Below are 12,468 nucleotides of genomic sequence, written 5' to 3'. Positions count from 1 at the left end.
GACTCCACTGACGACAAAACTTTCCGGGGGTCTTTCTGCACATCCTCCCCATTCTGCTGGTTCCCATAAGCGTGAAGCATGAAAGGATGAATCACTCTAAAGCTTCCTCCATTTATCCCTTCACCTCTGTCAATGTCGTCTCCGCGGCGGAGGGATGCCTGCAGTGTGCAATTATCACATTGGAAAGTTCTCCAGCTCTGCATCTTCCTTCGCAGCTCTGAAGAGCCTGGCTGGGCTTAACGAATGAGTAAGCCGAAGTGAGAGGATTCTTCCGCCCCCGCGCCGCCTCAAGGAAACAGGTGCCTTGTAAACTGAGAGATTACTCAGTTAAAAAGGGTTTGGGTTCTGTCAGACGGAGGGAGGATCTGGAGCTGCGGGCTGGCATGGTGGTTTGGATACTATACAGAAGCTGAAGGGTCAAGTGGGGAGCGCAGATCCACTCACAGGCATGAAAGCTCTGCAGGGGCAAGATGGAGCAGCACTCCAGCTTGTTTGTGCAATGCAGTGCTGCCTGTGATGGATGGCCCTACAGCAGAGAGTGCAGAACAGGTACAAATGGCGAGAGGAGAGAGGAGAGAGGAGAGCAGTGTTTCGAATGCTATTCCGAAGGAGAGACGCGCAGCCAGACGGTGCAAATCTATCCGGGAAACGGACCCGATGCTAAATCAATCCATACAAGGTTAAATTCACTCCCCCACACTTTTATTCAGTTAAATTCTACTCTAAAGAAGTTGATTTAATGCTAGTACATTTTAGTATGTAGACTCAACTGATCTAAAGTCTTATGTTTCTCAGTCAAAGCTTCTCCATAGCCAGACTGATTAAATGCAGGATCACCTCAATTGGAGGTTAACTCGTGTGCTCCAGATATGTTGAGATGTGTTGCTTTTGAGAGTTGGGTTCAATATGGGCTATGATGTGTCCTGATTGTATTGCCCCCTTCCTCTACCCAAAACAGGGTCCTGTACTTGGCCTGCTAGATCAGCTTGAGGATTTTTTAAAGAAAAACTCATGATATCGAAAGGAACAGTTAGCCTCTAAGCTAACGGCAGGCAATAGTAATACAGTAAAGCTGGATACGCTTTAAGCTTGCTTCTAAGAATGGAAAATCACAGGTTTGTGAGAAGTTTCTTTCAACATTCCCAGCCCATATGGAAATATAATAAATTACATATCAAGAGTGATATTGTTGTATACTGTAAGGCAATATATAGTTTTCACATACATTCATTTTCTGGGTAGATGAGGATATAAGTTTGTTATATGGTATTATACCATATAATGTCTACAATATATATTTTATTTATATATGTAACTTTAATTAAACAACACATGTTGTATCTGCATGTTTTTATAATACTTTTTTTAAATACTTGTCTTTCCTTTATTTACTATTAAAATATAAACATATATGGCCTTTGGGATGGATATACATGTAAACGATATACATATATATGATAAAAAATTATTACACATACATGAACCATATTTGTATGGGCTAGACATATACGCCAATATATAAAATTGTTCCAGTTGCTAATATGTTTTACTTTTTTTTTTTACTATCATATATGTTTAATTGAATATATATTTTGAGTCACCAAAATGGTGTATATATACTGTGTATATATATATATTAGTGCTGTCAATCGCATCCAAAATAAAAGTTTTTGTTTACATACTATATGATTGTTTACTGTGTATATTTATTATGTATATATAAATACAAACACATGAATGTATATATTTAAGAAAAATATGATATGTTTATATATTAAATATATTTATATATAATACAAAATATAATAATATAAATATATAAATGTATATACATGTAAATATTTTCAAAATATATACTGTATGTGTGTGTGTGTGTGTGTGTATTTATATATACATAATAACATACACATACATATAGTATGTAAACAAAAACTTTTATTTTGGATGCGATTGACAGCACTAATATATATATATATATATATATTGGACAGACAGTAAGTAAATTATGGCATAATATACATTTTTTGGGGGCCGACTCAAAAGACTAAAATTAATAATAAAAAAAAAAAAACTCTGTGTTTTGGTACACAGAGTACATCTCAATCAACCTTTTCAATTTTTATTTTTTAATATTCGGTAGCCCATTTATCAAAATAAAAAGTTTTTTTTTATTATTCATAAATATCATCACGTACTAAATTTAACAACCTGAAATAACCTTGCCTTCCCATAAAATAGTCAAAATATCTGACATTTTAAAGACTTGTTGATTTTAAAACAGTCGGGTCTGCAGGGTTCCACTCTATCATATCATTTTCTGTTTTCTGTTTCTTTTTCTGCATGCTGGTTGCACCTCATGACATTGATTTGGCTTTTTTCATTTATAATATTTTCACAAAACTGTTGATTTTTTCAAAGAAACATTCTGACAAATCAGAAATTGTAGTTATGAATCTTCTTTTCCTCTCTCTGTCTGTCTGTCTGTCTGTGTTTATCTCTCCCCCCTTCCTGATGCTATTCAGCACACCGGCTCCATCCCTAAACACTGCTGCTAATATTTACACATCAGATCAGCATGATGAATGATGCAAGTTTGATGGGGCAATAATGGATGGGCGAGCTATGATGGCCTATGGCCAGCCGTTTATCACTCTGAGGGGCCTGACTGGGTCTTCTGAATATCAACACGAGCAGATTTGAAAGGAAGCAGAACTGCTTCACATTCTACGTCAGATGACTATATGGATTTATCCAGGATTTATGAGAGTGGCTTCAACAGGATTTGGTGAACAATGTGTAGGAATCTGAGGGGGGATGTGTCAAGTGTGTGCACAACTTGTGGGTATTTATTCGTGTCTGCATCTGTATACGTCTAGTTTCCCTCGGAGGTGTTAGATAGATGAGAAGAACAAAACAAACAAGTTATTCTGTAGCTACTGTGTCTGGTTAAATATAAATACACACATACACAGACTCAAACAAACGCTTGTGGGTAAACAATATCTGAATGCACATTTCATTTCATACGCATCACTCCACTTGCTGAGAATTAAAGCGTCTGCGTAGACAACAGACACACTACCTACGGCAATAATATTCCATTAAAGGTAATCAACTTGTATTTTTTTTTTAAAAAGCAGGCCAGGGGGAACATTTACTATCACCTATCAAACATGCCAAGATATCCTCTCCTCCCCACTAGGGAGTAGACTGCTGGTCGAAGTTTTTTGACAGCCTTCTGAAAATAAATTAATGCTCATGTAATTTGCATTTCCATATGCAATTGCTTTACTTACAACCTAAAGCGGTGATTTATTTTCAAATAGCTCTGTCTCTTTGAACACCAGTGTTGGGGAAAAACTACTTTGCATGAATAAAAGTAGTGATGCCACTAATTTAAAGGGATATTTCACCTAAAAGTCATTTAAACAAAACTTTTACATTTATTCAACCTCATGTCGTTCCAAACAAGGATGACTTGTTTATCTTCAAAACACAAATTAAGATATTTATAATGCAACCTGAGAGATTTCTGTCCCTCCAATGAAAGTCCTAAGGAGTCCTAAAGACATTGTAATAGTAATTCATGTGAATTGAGCTGTTTATAACAAATCCTCTGAAAAGACATGATCGCTTTATATGATGAACAGCTTTTACTTTTATTCACATTTAAACATTGATCAACACACATATATAAAGCACATAAAATATGCTGATGCACACAAAAAACAACTTTATTGGTGCATGCATGCCAAGCAAGCACATTTGAGCTTCCATTTATCTTAATCTGTGTGCTCCATATATGTGCACTGATCATTTCTTGTATTCACAAGGGAGATACCTGAAAGCGGAAAAGCACAGTTAGTTCATTAAGATCCTTAAATTCAAAAGTGAACAAAACCAGCAACAAAATCAATAAAGTGGGCACCAGTATGGTGTAGATCAGAACAATTGAATGGTTCAGGGCAATACAGGACATCTTATGTGTGCTTTTTATATAAATCCTCAAAAATACATTTGTAATTTATGTAGTTTTATGTCAACAATGTTATTACAAAACTCTCGTTGCACCCTGATTGCCAACAGTTCATGTTAATGACTGAAAAAACGTAAAACTATTAACATAATCACCCTGTGATTTCACAGTTCTATGTTTTCCTACAGAATACGCAATATGTGTTGAATATAGAATACAATTATACTATAGAATTATATAAGATATTTCATCACTGCTATCTTGATACATGAATGCGTAGTGCTTATTTAGTTATTCTGCACTACGTATCAGTAATAATGCACTAACATATATACTTCAGGCATTTGTCCCCCGACAATCTCTGCAAAAACCACTCTCATATGCAAACTGAAGGAATAAATCAAATTCACAATTCATCTCGGTGGTCCTCTCTCTTATTATAAAGTCAGATTCATTCTAGAAATTTTGGTGGAAATGTTCACGACTTCATGAAGAATGCCAGAAATTGTTGTGCTGTCCAAAACAAGTCATGTTGAACACCTAAAAGAAGTTTTAGATTATTGATGCCATTGTAGAAATAGGCTAAAACAAACATTTAACCATTATTAATATTGGAGCTACCAGGATAAACAAATTAGCATTGAGCTGGTCATGTGATTTTAAAATGTTAGCTCTATGGGGTGACCCACTCCATGCAAAATAAATCGGCTTGCATTAGTGAATCACTTTATTTGGATGGATCATACGCAGCATTGTTTTTTGTTGGAATATTTGGTTAAATGCTGCTGTTCATTGCTTTTTTTGGCTCCTTAAGAAACTTACAAATTATATACAGTAAGGTTGTTGTTTGTATTTAGCTTTTATTGTTTCTAGTTGATTGCAGTCACTCTGATTCACACGAACCAATCAAGCTCGATACCAGACTTTAATACAATGGTGAAATCCACTGGTATAAAAAATTTACTCATTTTATATTAATTTTTTTCCTACAACTTAATAAACATATGATTGAAATAAAAGATGATTTAAATTAGTAGACAAACAGACCAGCAACATTTTGATCTAACTGAAGTTATGTAGACAAATCAATCATATAAATAAATAAATAATTTAATTTTGGATGAAGAGGTGGCTAAAGTAGCTTTGTAGAGTGACGGTACACTCTTAAAAATAAAGGTTCCAAAAGGGGGTTTTCACAGCAATGTGTAATATAGAAATAGCAACTAGGCACCTGTCAACTAAAGGCACATTGCGACAGGCTTTTGGTGTGCTTGGTTTTAAGAAGCTTCAATGTAATTAGTATGTAGCATGTAGTAAGTTACTATTCTTTATGTTTGTTTGTTTTCAAGCCTGAATGTAGTTGAACTAATTTAGCTTGGTAAACTGCACAAGCCTCCCCAACACTGATGGGCACTCCATGGAATAACTGTCACTACTGTTTTATGCCATATCTTGCCATATTTTATAGTTTTAGATTTGTAGACGACAGCTTTAAAGTACCCCTATTATGGGTAATAAAAAGTTCATATTTTGGTTTTGGGAGTCCCCAACAACAGGTTGACATGCATGCAAGGTCAAAAAACATTTTCCAAACCCCTCCTTTGCGTGACGTTAATCGGCGGAGATTGGTCCGATTGGTCTCATTTTAATTTCATCATGCCTGTAATGCCTGATAAAGCTTTGTGAGCATAGTGCTGCTTTGTGTACAGCGTTACCGGGGAAACCGTTATTTTTACCACTCCAAAAGCGACACCTAGTGGCAAAGAATGAATTTGCGTTTTCATTCAGACCAATGCGAAGACCAAGTGGGTGGACAATATGCTAATATTTCATGTTGACGTCAACATGAAACGGCTTGGGATTCGTTTTAAAAACGACTCGTTTCAATGATTCAGAGTCGACTCTTTCTTTTGTGAGACAATAACTTTATACAGGGTGCACTTTCAGATTTAAAATTTTGCAGGATGTTTTCATTCACTTAGAGCTGTGTTATACACTGCATGAAAGGTAATTTTCAAAAATCCATAATAGGGGCACTCTTCATCCTGCTAAAGACAAGACTGTGCATTTGGCACAATCACTTCTGTGGTCACTACACAAAGACGACAGCTTTAAAGTACCCCTATTATGGGTAATAAAAAGTTCATATTTTGGTTTCGGGAGTCCCCAACAACAGGTTGACATGCATGCAAGGTCAAAAAACATTTTCCAAACCCCTCCTTTGCGTGACGTTAATCGGCGGAGATTGGTCCGATTGGTCTCATTTTAATTTCATCATGCCTGTAATGCCTGATAAAGCTTTGTGAGCATAGTGCTGCTTTGTGTACAGCGTTACCGGGGAAACCGTTATTTTTACCACTCCAAAAGCGACACCTAGTGGCAAAGAATGAATTTGCGTTTTCATTCAGACCAATGCGAAGACCAAGTGGGTGGACAATATGCTAATATTTCATGTTGACGTCAACATGAAACGGCTTGGGATTCGTTTTAAAAACGACTCGTTTCAATGATTCAGAGTCGACTCTTTCTTTTGTGAGACAATAACTTTATACAGGGTGCACTTTCAGATTTAAAATTTTGCAGGATGTTTTCATTCACTTAGAGCTGTGTTATACACTGCATGAAAGGTAATTTTCAAAAATCCATAATAGGGGCACTCTTCATCCTGCTAAAGACAAGACTGTGCATTTGGCACAATCACTTCTGTGGTCACTACACAATGTAGATGCAATATTCTCAGAATATTGATGTGAGTTTTTTTTTTAATTCTCTAACCTGAAATATGTCTGCTGAAGATCTCTAGAGTGTTGCCGCTTACTAAAACGGTAAGCTTTTCCTTATTCCCCTTCACCCTGGCTGCACTGCTTAAACAAAGAAAACAGTTTAGAAGAATATTTGAAAAGAGAGCATCCCCACCTTCAGATTCAGAGCAGTGTTTGAAGCTTCATGTGCCTGATATGACTAAGCAAAAAGAAAGGAGGGGGAAGGAAAGAGAGAAACACTCTCATGGCATCTCCTGCTGTGCGGGTGTCCACTCATCTGCTGTTTTAGTAATACAGAAGAAGAGAAAAAAACAGCAGAGGGAGACAAAAAGAAGAAATCAAGGAGGTCTGGTACTCTTAAGTTTCTCTCTGAGTGACAGGAGTTGGAAATATTCTGAATTGTCTCTGTAACTGAGGGTAAAAGAGTAAAGGGACAGAAAGTTTAAAGTTTCTGCTTTGCCTCTGTTCCTCTGTATAATGTGTAGTAGTGTCCATAATTCAAGTAAGAGGTCTGGCTAAGGTCTGAAAAAAAGAGAGAAAGAAAGAAAAAGAGAGCGATGCAGTGAAAAGAAAACAAAAACACAATTATAAAAATAAAGCAGCCCCAGATGACTATGGCAAACTTAATTAAGCGCATTTTGCACAATTCATCATTGTGTCTTTAGCCTCAGCGACCTCACGCAGAGGGAAGGAACGGAACATTTGATGCTGTGAAAACTACACTAGAAGAATAGCAACAAAGAGTCAGACAGGTTCACTTCTGCAGAAACGATTCAGAGTGCCGAGGGTCAAGCTTGTGTGCTTGAATACCAGGAATGACTTTATTTAGCAGATGGTTTAATTAAAATGCACAATAAGGGGGAGAGAGGGAAAGAGAGACAGAGACAGACTGGCAGAAGAAGAAAGTTAGAGGGAGAGAAAAAAAAGAAAGAAGTAAATTAGCTGTGAATCTAACAAATGACTGTAATTAGCTGGTAGCTGCATGCCGAGATGCAGAAATGGGGCCAGTCACAACTGCAACTTAACTGGAACACAAAAATTCTGAAGTCCATATTGAAAACAAATGGATTGAAATCCTTCCAAAACAGTCTTATGTCTTTGTTGTTCTGTTCAATGGCACATTCCAGGAATATGGTGCAGTACAACATAGGCCTTAACTAAATGAAGCAGGTTTTCTTCTTACTCTACTAAATATTATAGGAGCTGGTTTATTTTCCATTTATTGCCTATGCCCTTTATTGCACTGTTAACTTAGTTTGCGACATGTCTAAAATAGTTTAAACCCAGAAGCAACACTCCTTGTAGAGTGTGCACACGTGCTTAAAGGCGAAATTGAAACAACCCATACACCTTTTAAACAGCATTCCTCAGCAACAAAACCTTTGCTATGGCCACCTAAGCAGACAAACAACTTGTCAGAACTTGATGCCACTGGCTTTTATAGTCAACGTGAATACTCTAACTGAGGCTCTAACAGGACAAAGTCTATGCCATCCCTCTTTCAAATGGAGGAGGAGAGAAAGATGGCAAAAAACAACAACATCAACAACCTGTAAGCGAAAACAAAGAAGAAACCACCTTGGGAAGATGACCTCACCAAGACCTTAACTAGACTGGGAGCAAAATCCAAACAGGAACAAGTCCCCAATTCTCTTAACTGCTTGAGCAGTACGGTCCCACGTGTGGGATTGTTATTTGTGTGCCTCTGGGAGTACGGTCCCACATATGGGATTTTAGAATGTACAGTGACGTCACATACTGCCAGACTCAAATGTAGACGTGGACGTAATATTTATTTCAATATTTATTTGCATACAATAAAATACACAAGTACTAGCAAACCAATACATTTACAATTTGTAAAATACCCACTGATGTCTATGGAAGCAGCAATAACAATCCATTCAATTATAATTTGACGACGGTTTTATTAATATTGTATACACATTGTGAGGTAACTATAAAGTTCACTCTTTTCTTCTGCTGGCCACTTACTTTCATGTATTTCTGGAGAAATTGGTGAATTTACATGTTGTAAATTCGACAGATATGATTCTCTAAATTGCGGTGCAAACTAACATGGGGGCACCTATCACAAATTATAGATCAACTCACAAGATCATTATAAAGGTAAACACATTCACATATGTAACCGGGGCAGGAATAGTCTAATATTTAATTCTCCTAGTGATTCCCCTTTAAGTTTTCGCTATGATGCAGTTATGTGTGCTGTCTCCTTTGAGAGTTTGAGCATGCGCACAAGAGAGAGAGTGTGCGTCAGAGGGCAACAGAGATAGCGCCGATAGAAGCAGCAGTTACAAGTGAGGAGAAAATAGTTGTTAAAAATTGTTAAACGGATATAATCCAGGCTGGTTATCAACTCGTGGACCTGTGGTGGTTTCAGTTGTGTGACTGCACAGAGTGGACGACTTAATTCAGTGTTTAAATGAGAGTTTTGTTGCTGCACATGAGAGATCTCCGGTGGGGGAGGGGATTCAGGCCTACTTCAATGGAGATTGAGCAGGGGAGAATGATGATGTGAGATCACACATGTGCCAGTTTCCACGTGATTGATAATCTAGAGTCTCATATAAGAGCACATATAGGCCACTGCCATTGTTTTGCACACCTTTATTGGTTCTTCAATATTGGTTGCATTATTTCAAGTCAAATTGGGCTTGTGATCTGCTGTTTTGATTAGAGGTTATTACTGTAAATAACTTATTTTTATTCTTTACATTTCTTCTGCTACCTTATTTCGTTTTCTGCACCCATTGAAGTGAATTGGGTGTTTGCTTTTTGTTATTCTGTTTTATAGGACTTCTCTTGTTCAACTGGATCAGAATCCTGAAAAAAAAACTTTTCCCCAAACAAAACATTAATGCTGAGTTTCCTTTGAAGCTCAGTCGGGAATAAAAGAATCCTTTTTTATTAGATGTCTTGGCATTGTCTTTTCCCTTAGTATATTAGAAGGACGTCAAGCCGGCCAAACAAATGACTGTAATTAGCTGGTAGCTGCATGCCGAGATGCAGAAATGGGGCCAGTCACAACTGCAACTTAACTGGAACACAAAAATTCTGAAGTCCATATTGAAAACAAATGGATTGAAATCCTTCCAAAACAGTCTTATGTCTTTGTTGTTCTGTTCAATGGCACATTCCAGGAATATGGTGCAGTACAACATAGGCCTTAACTAAATGAAGCAGGTTTTCTTCTTACTCTACTAAATATTATAGGAGCTGGTTTATTTTCCATTTATTGCCTATGCCCTTTATTGCACTGTTAACTTAGTTTGCGACATGTCTAAAATAGTTTAAACCCAGAAGCAACACTCCTTGTAGAGTGTGCACACGTGCTTAAAGGCGAAATTGAAACAACCCATACACCTTTTAAACAGCATTCCTCAGCAACAAAACCTTTGCTATGGCCACCTAAGCAGACAAACAACTTGTCAGAACTTGATGCCACTGGCTTTTATAGTCAACGTGAATACTCTAACTGAGGCTCTAACAGGACAAAGTCTATGCCATCCCTCTTTCAAATGGAGGAGGAGAGAAAGATGGCAAAAAACAACAACATCAACAACCTGTAAGCGAAAACAAAGAAGAAACCACCTTGGGAAGATGACCTCACCAAGACCTTAACTAGACTGGGAGCAAAATCCAAACAGGAACAAGTCCCCAATTCTCTTAACTGCTTGAGCAGTACGGTCCCACGTGTGGGATCGTTATTTGTGTGCCTCTGGGAGTACGGTCCCACATATGGGATTTTAGAATGTACAGTGACATCACATACTGCCAGACTCAAATGTAGACGTGGACGTAATATTTATTTCAATATTTATTTGCATACAATAAAATACACAAGTACTAGCAAACCAATACATTTACAATTTGTAAAATACCCACTGATGTCTATGGAAGCAGCAATAACAATCCATTCAATTATAATTTGACGACGGTTTTATTAATATTGTATACACATTGTGAGGTAACTATAAAGTTCACTCTTTTCTTCTGCTGGCCACTTACTTTCATGTATTTCTGGAGAAATTGGTGAATTTACATGTTGTAAATTCGACAGATATGATTCTCTAAATTGCGGTGCAAACTAACATGGGGGCACCTATCACAAATTATAGATCAACTCACAAGATCATTATAAAGGTAAACACATTCACATATGTAACCGGGGCAGGAATAGTCTAATATTTAATTCCCCTGGTGATTCCCCTTTAAGTTTTCGCTATGATGCAGTTATGTGTGCTGTCTCCTTTGAGAGTTTGAGCATGCGCACAAGAGAGAGAGTGTGCGTCAGAGGGCAACAGAGATAGCGCCAATAGAAGCAGCAGTTACAAGTGAGGAGAAAATAGTTGTTAAAAATTGTTAAACGGATATAATCCAGGCTGGTTATCAACTCGTGGACCTGTGGTGGTTTCAGTTGTGTGACTGCACAGAGTGGATGACTTAATTCAGTGTTTAAATGAGAGTTTTGTTGCTGCACATGAGAGATCTCCGGTGGGGGAGGGGATTCAGGCCTACTTCAATGGAGATTGAGCAGGGGAGAATGATGATGTGAGATCACACATGTGCCAGTTTCCACGTGATTGATAATCTAGAGTCTCATATAAGAGCACATATAGGCCACTGCCATTGTTTTGCACACCTTTATTGGTTCTTCAATATTGGTTGCATTATTTCAAGTCAAATTGGGCTTGTGATCTGCTGTTTTGATTAGAGGTTATTACTGTAAATAACTTATTTTTATTCTTTACATTTCTTCTGCTACCTTATTTCGTTTTCTGCACCCATTGAAGTGAATTGGGTGTTTGCTTTTTGTTATTCTGTTTTATACGACTTCTCTTGTTCAACTGGATTGGAATCCTGAAAAAAAAAACTTTTCCCCAAACAAAACATTAATGCTGAGTTTCCTTTGAGGCTCAGTCGGGAATAAAATAATCCTTTTTTATTAGATGTCTTGGCATTGTCTTTTCCCTTAGTATATTAGAAGGACGTCAAGCCGGCCACATCTAATTTTGGTGTCAGATGTGGGATTCTGTTTTGTTTGGGGCTGATTTTTATTTGTTACGATGCAAAAGTAGAAGGGTGCAAACAACGGTAGTGCTGGAAGGACCTGCAGTGCCATCCTGACAGAAGTGGCAGCAGGACGAAGGGCCAGCATAGCAGGACTGCTGTGTGTGAGGACTTCGAGGAGTACAGTGCTTGTTGAACTGACTGTTTGAGAACTGAGACTTTCTGTGACTACGTCAAAGCCATGGATGCTGAGGACATGGACGGTGCAGCCGCAATGGCGGAAGACATTCAAGGTGCAGGTGCTGCGGCGCCGGAAATGGACATTGAGGGAGGTAACCCTGTCTCACAGCTTCAGTCCCAGATCTTGGAGTTGGGACGTAGACATGATGAAGTAATGTCAGCCCTCGCAAACATGACTAATGTTCATTCTAGATCCTATGTGTATATCCCAAGGGAGAAAGAAATTTTACCTTTCAGTGGGGATCCAGGAAAGGACTGCCAAAATGTTGATGAGTTCATTGAGGAACTTGGGAGGGTTATAAGAGTGAGGGGGTTGAGTACTGAGGATCAGGTATATTTTATCCTCTCCCACTTAAGGGGTTCAGCACTAGATGAAATCAGGTTGTGTATGGGGGGGGGGGATAAGTCAGCTGAAGACCTGTTCTCATATTTGAGGGCAGCTTTCACATTTTTCAC

At 37.9% G+C, this 12,468-nt stretch overlaps 1 protein-coding gene across 1 annotated transcript in view; it reads right to left on the bottom strand.

Annotated features, from left to right (window-relative positions):
• The window catches only part of LOC107552226 (ephrin type-A receptor 6-like), a 97,770-nt gene that overhangs the window by 32,730 nt on the left and 52,572 nt on the right, over positions 1 to 12,468 (bottom strand). The gene's annotated exons all lie outside the window — the stretch shown is intronic.

Source organism: Sinocyclocheilus grahami, unplaced genomic scaffold, assembly GCF_001515645.1.
Source record: "Sinocyclocheilus grahami isolate Dianchi unplaced genomic scaffold, SAMN03320097.WGS_v1.1 scaffold443.1, whole genome shotgun sequence".
Taxonomy (NCBI): Eukaryota; Metazoa; Chordata; class Actinopteri; order Cypriniformes; family Cyprinidae; genus Sinocyclocheilus; species Sinocyclocheilus grahami.
Note: the sequence above shows the minus strand (reverse complement) of the source record. Positions and strands in the feature narration are given on the sequence as shown.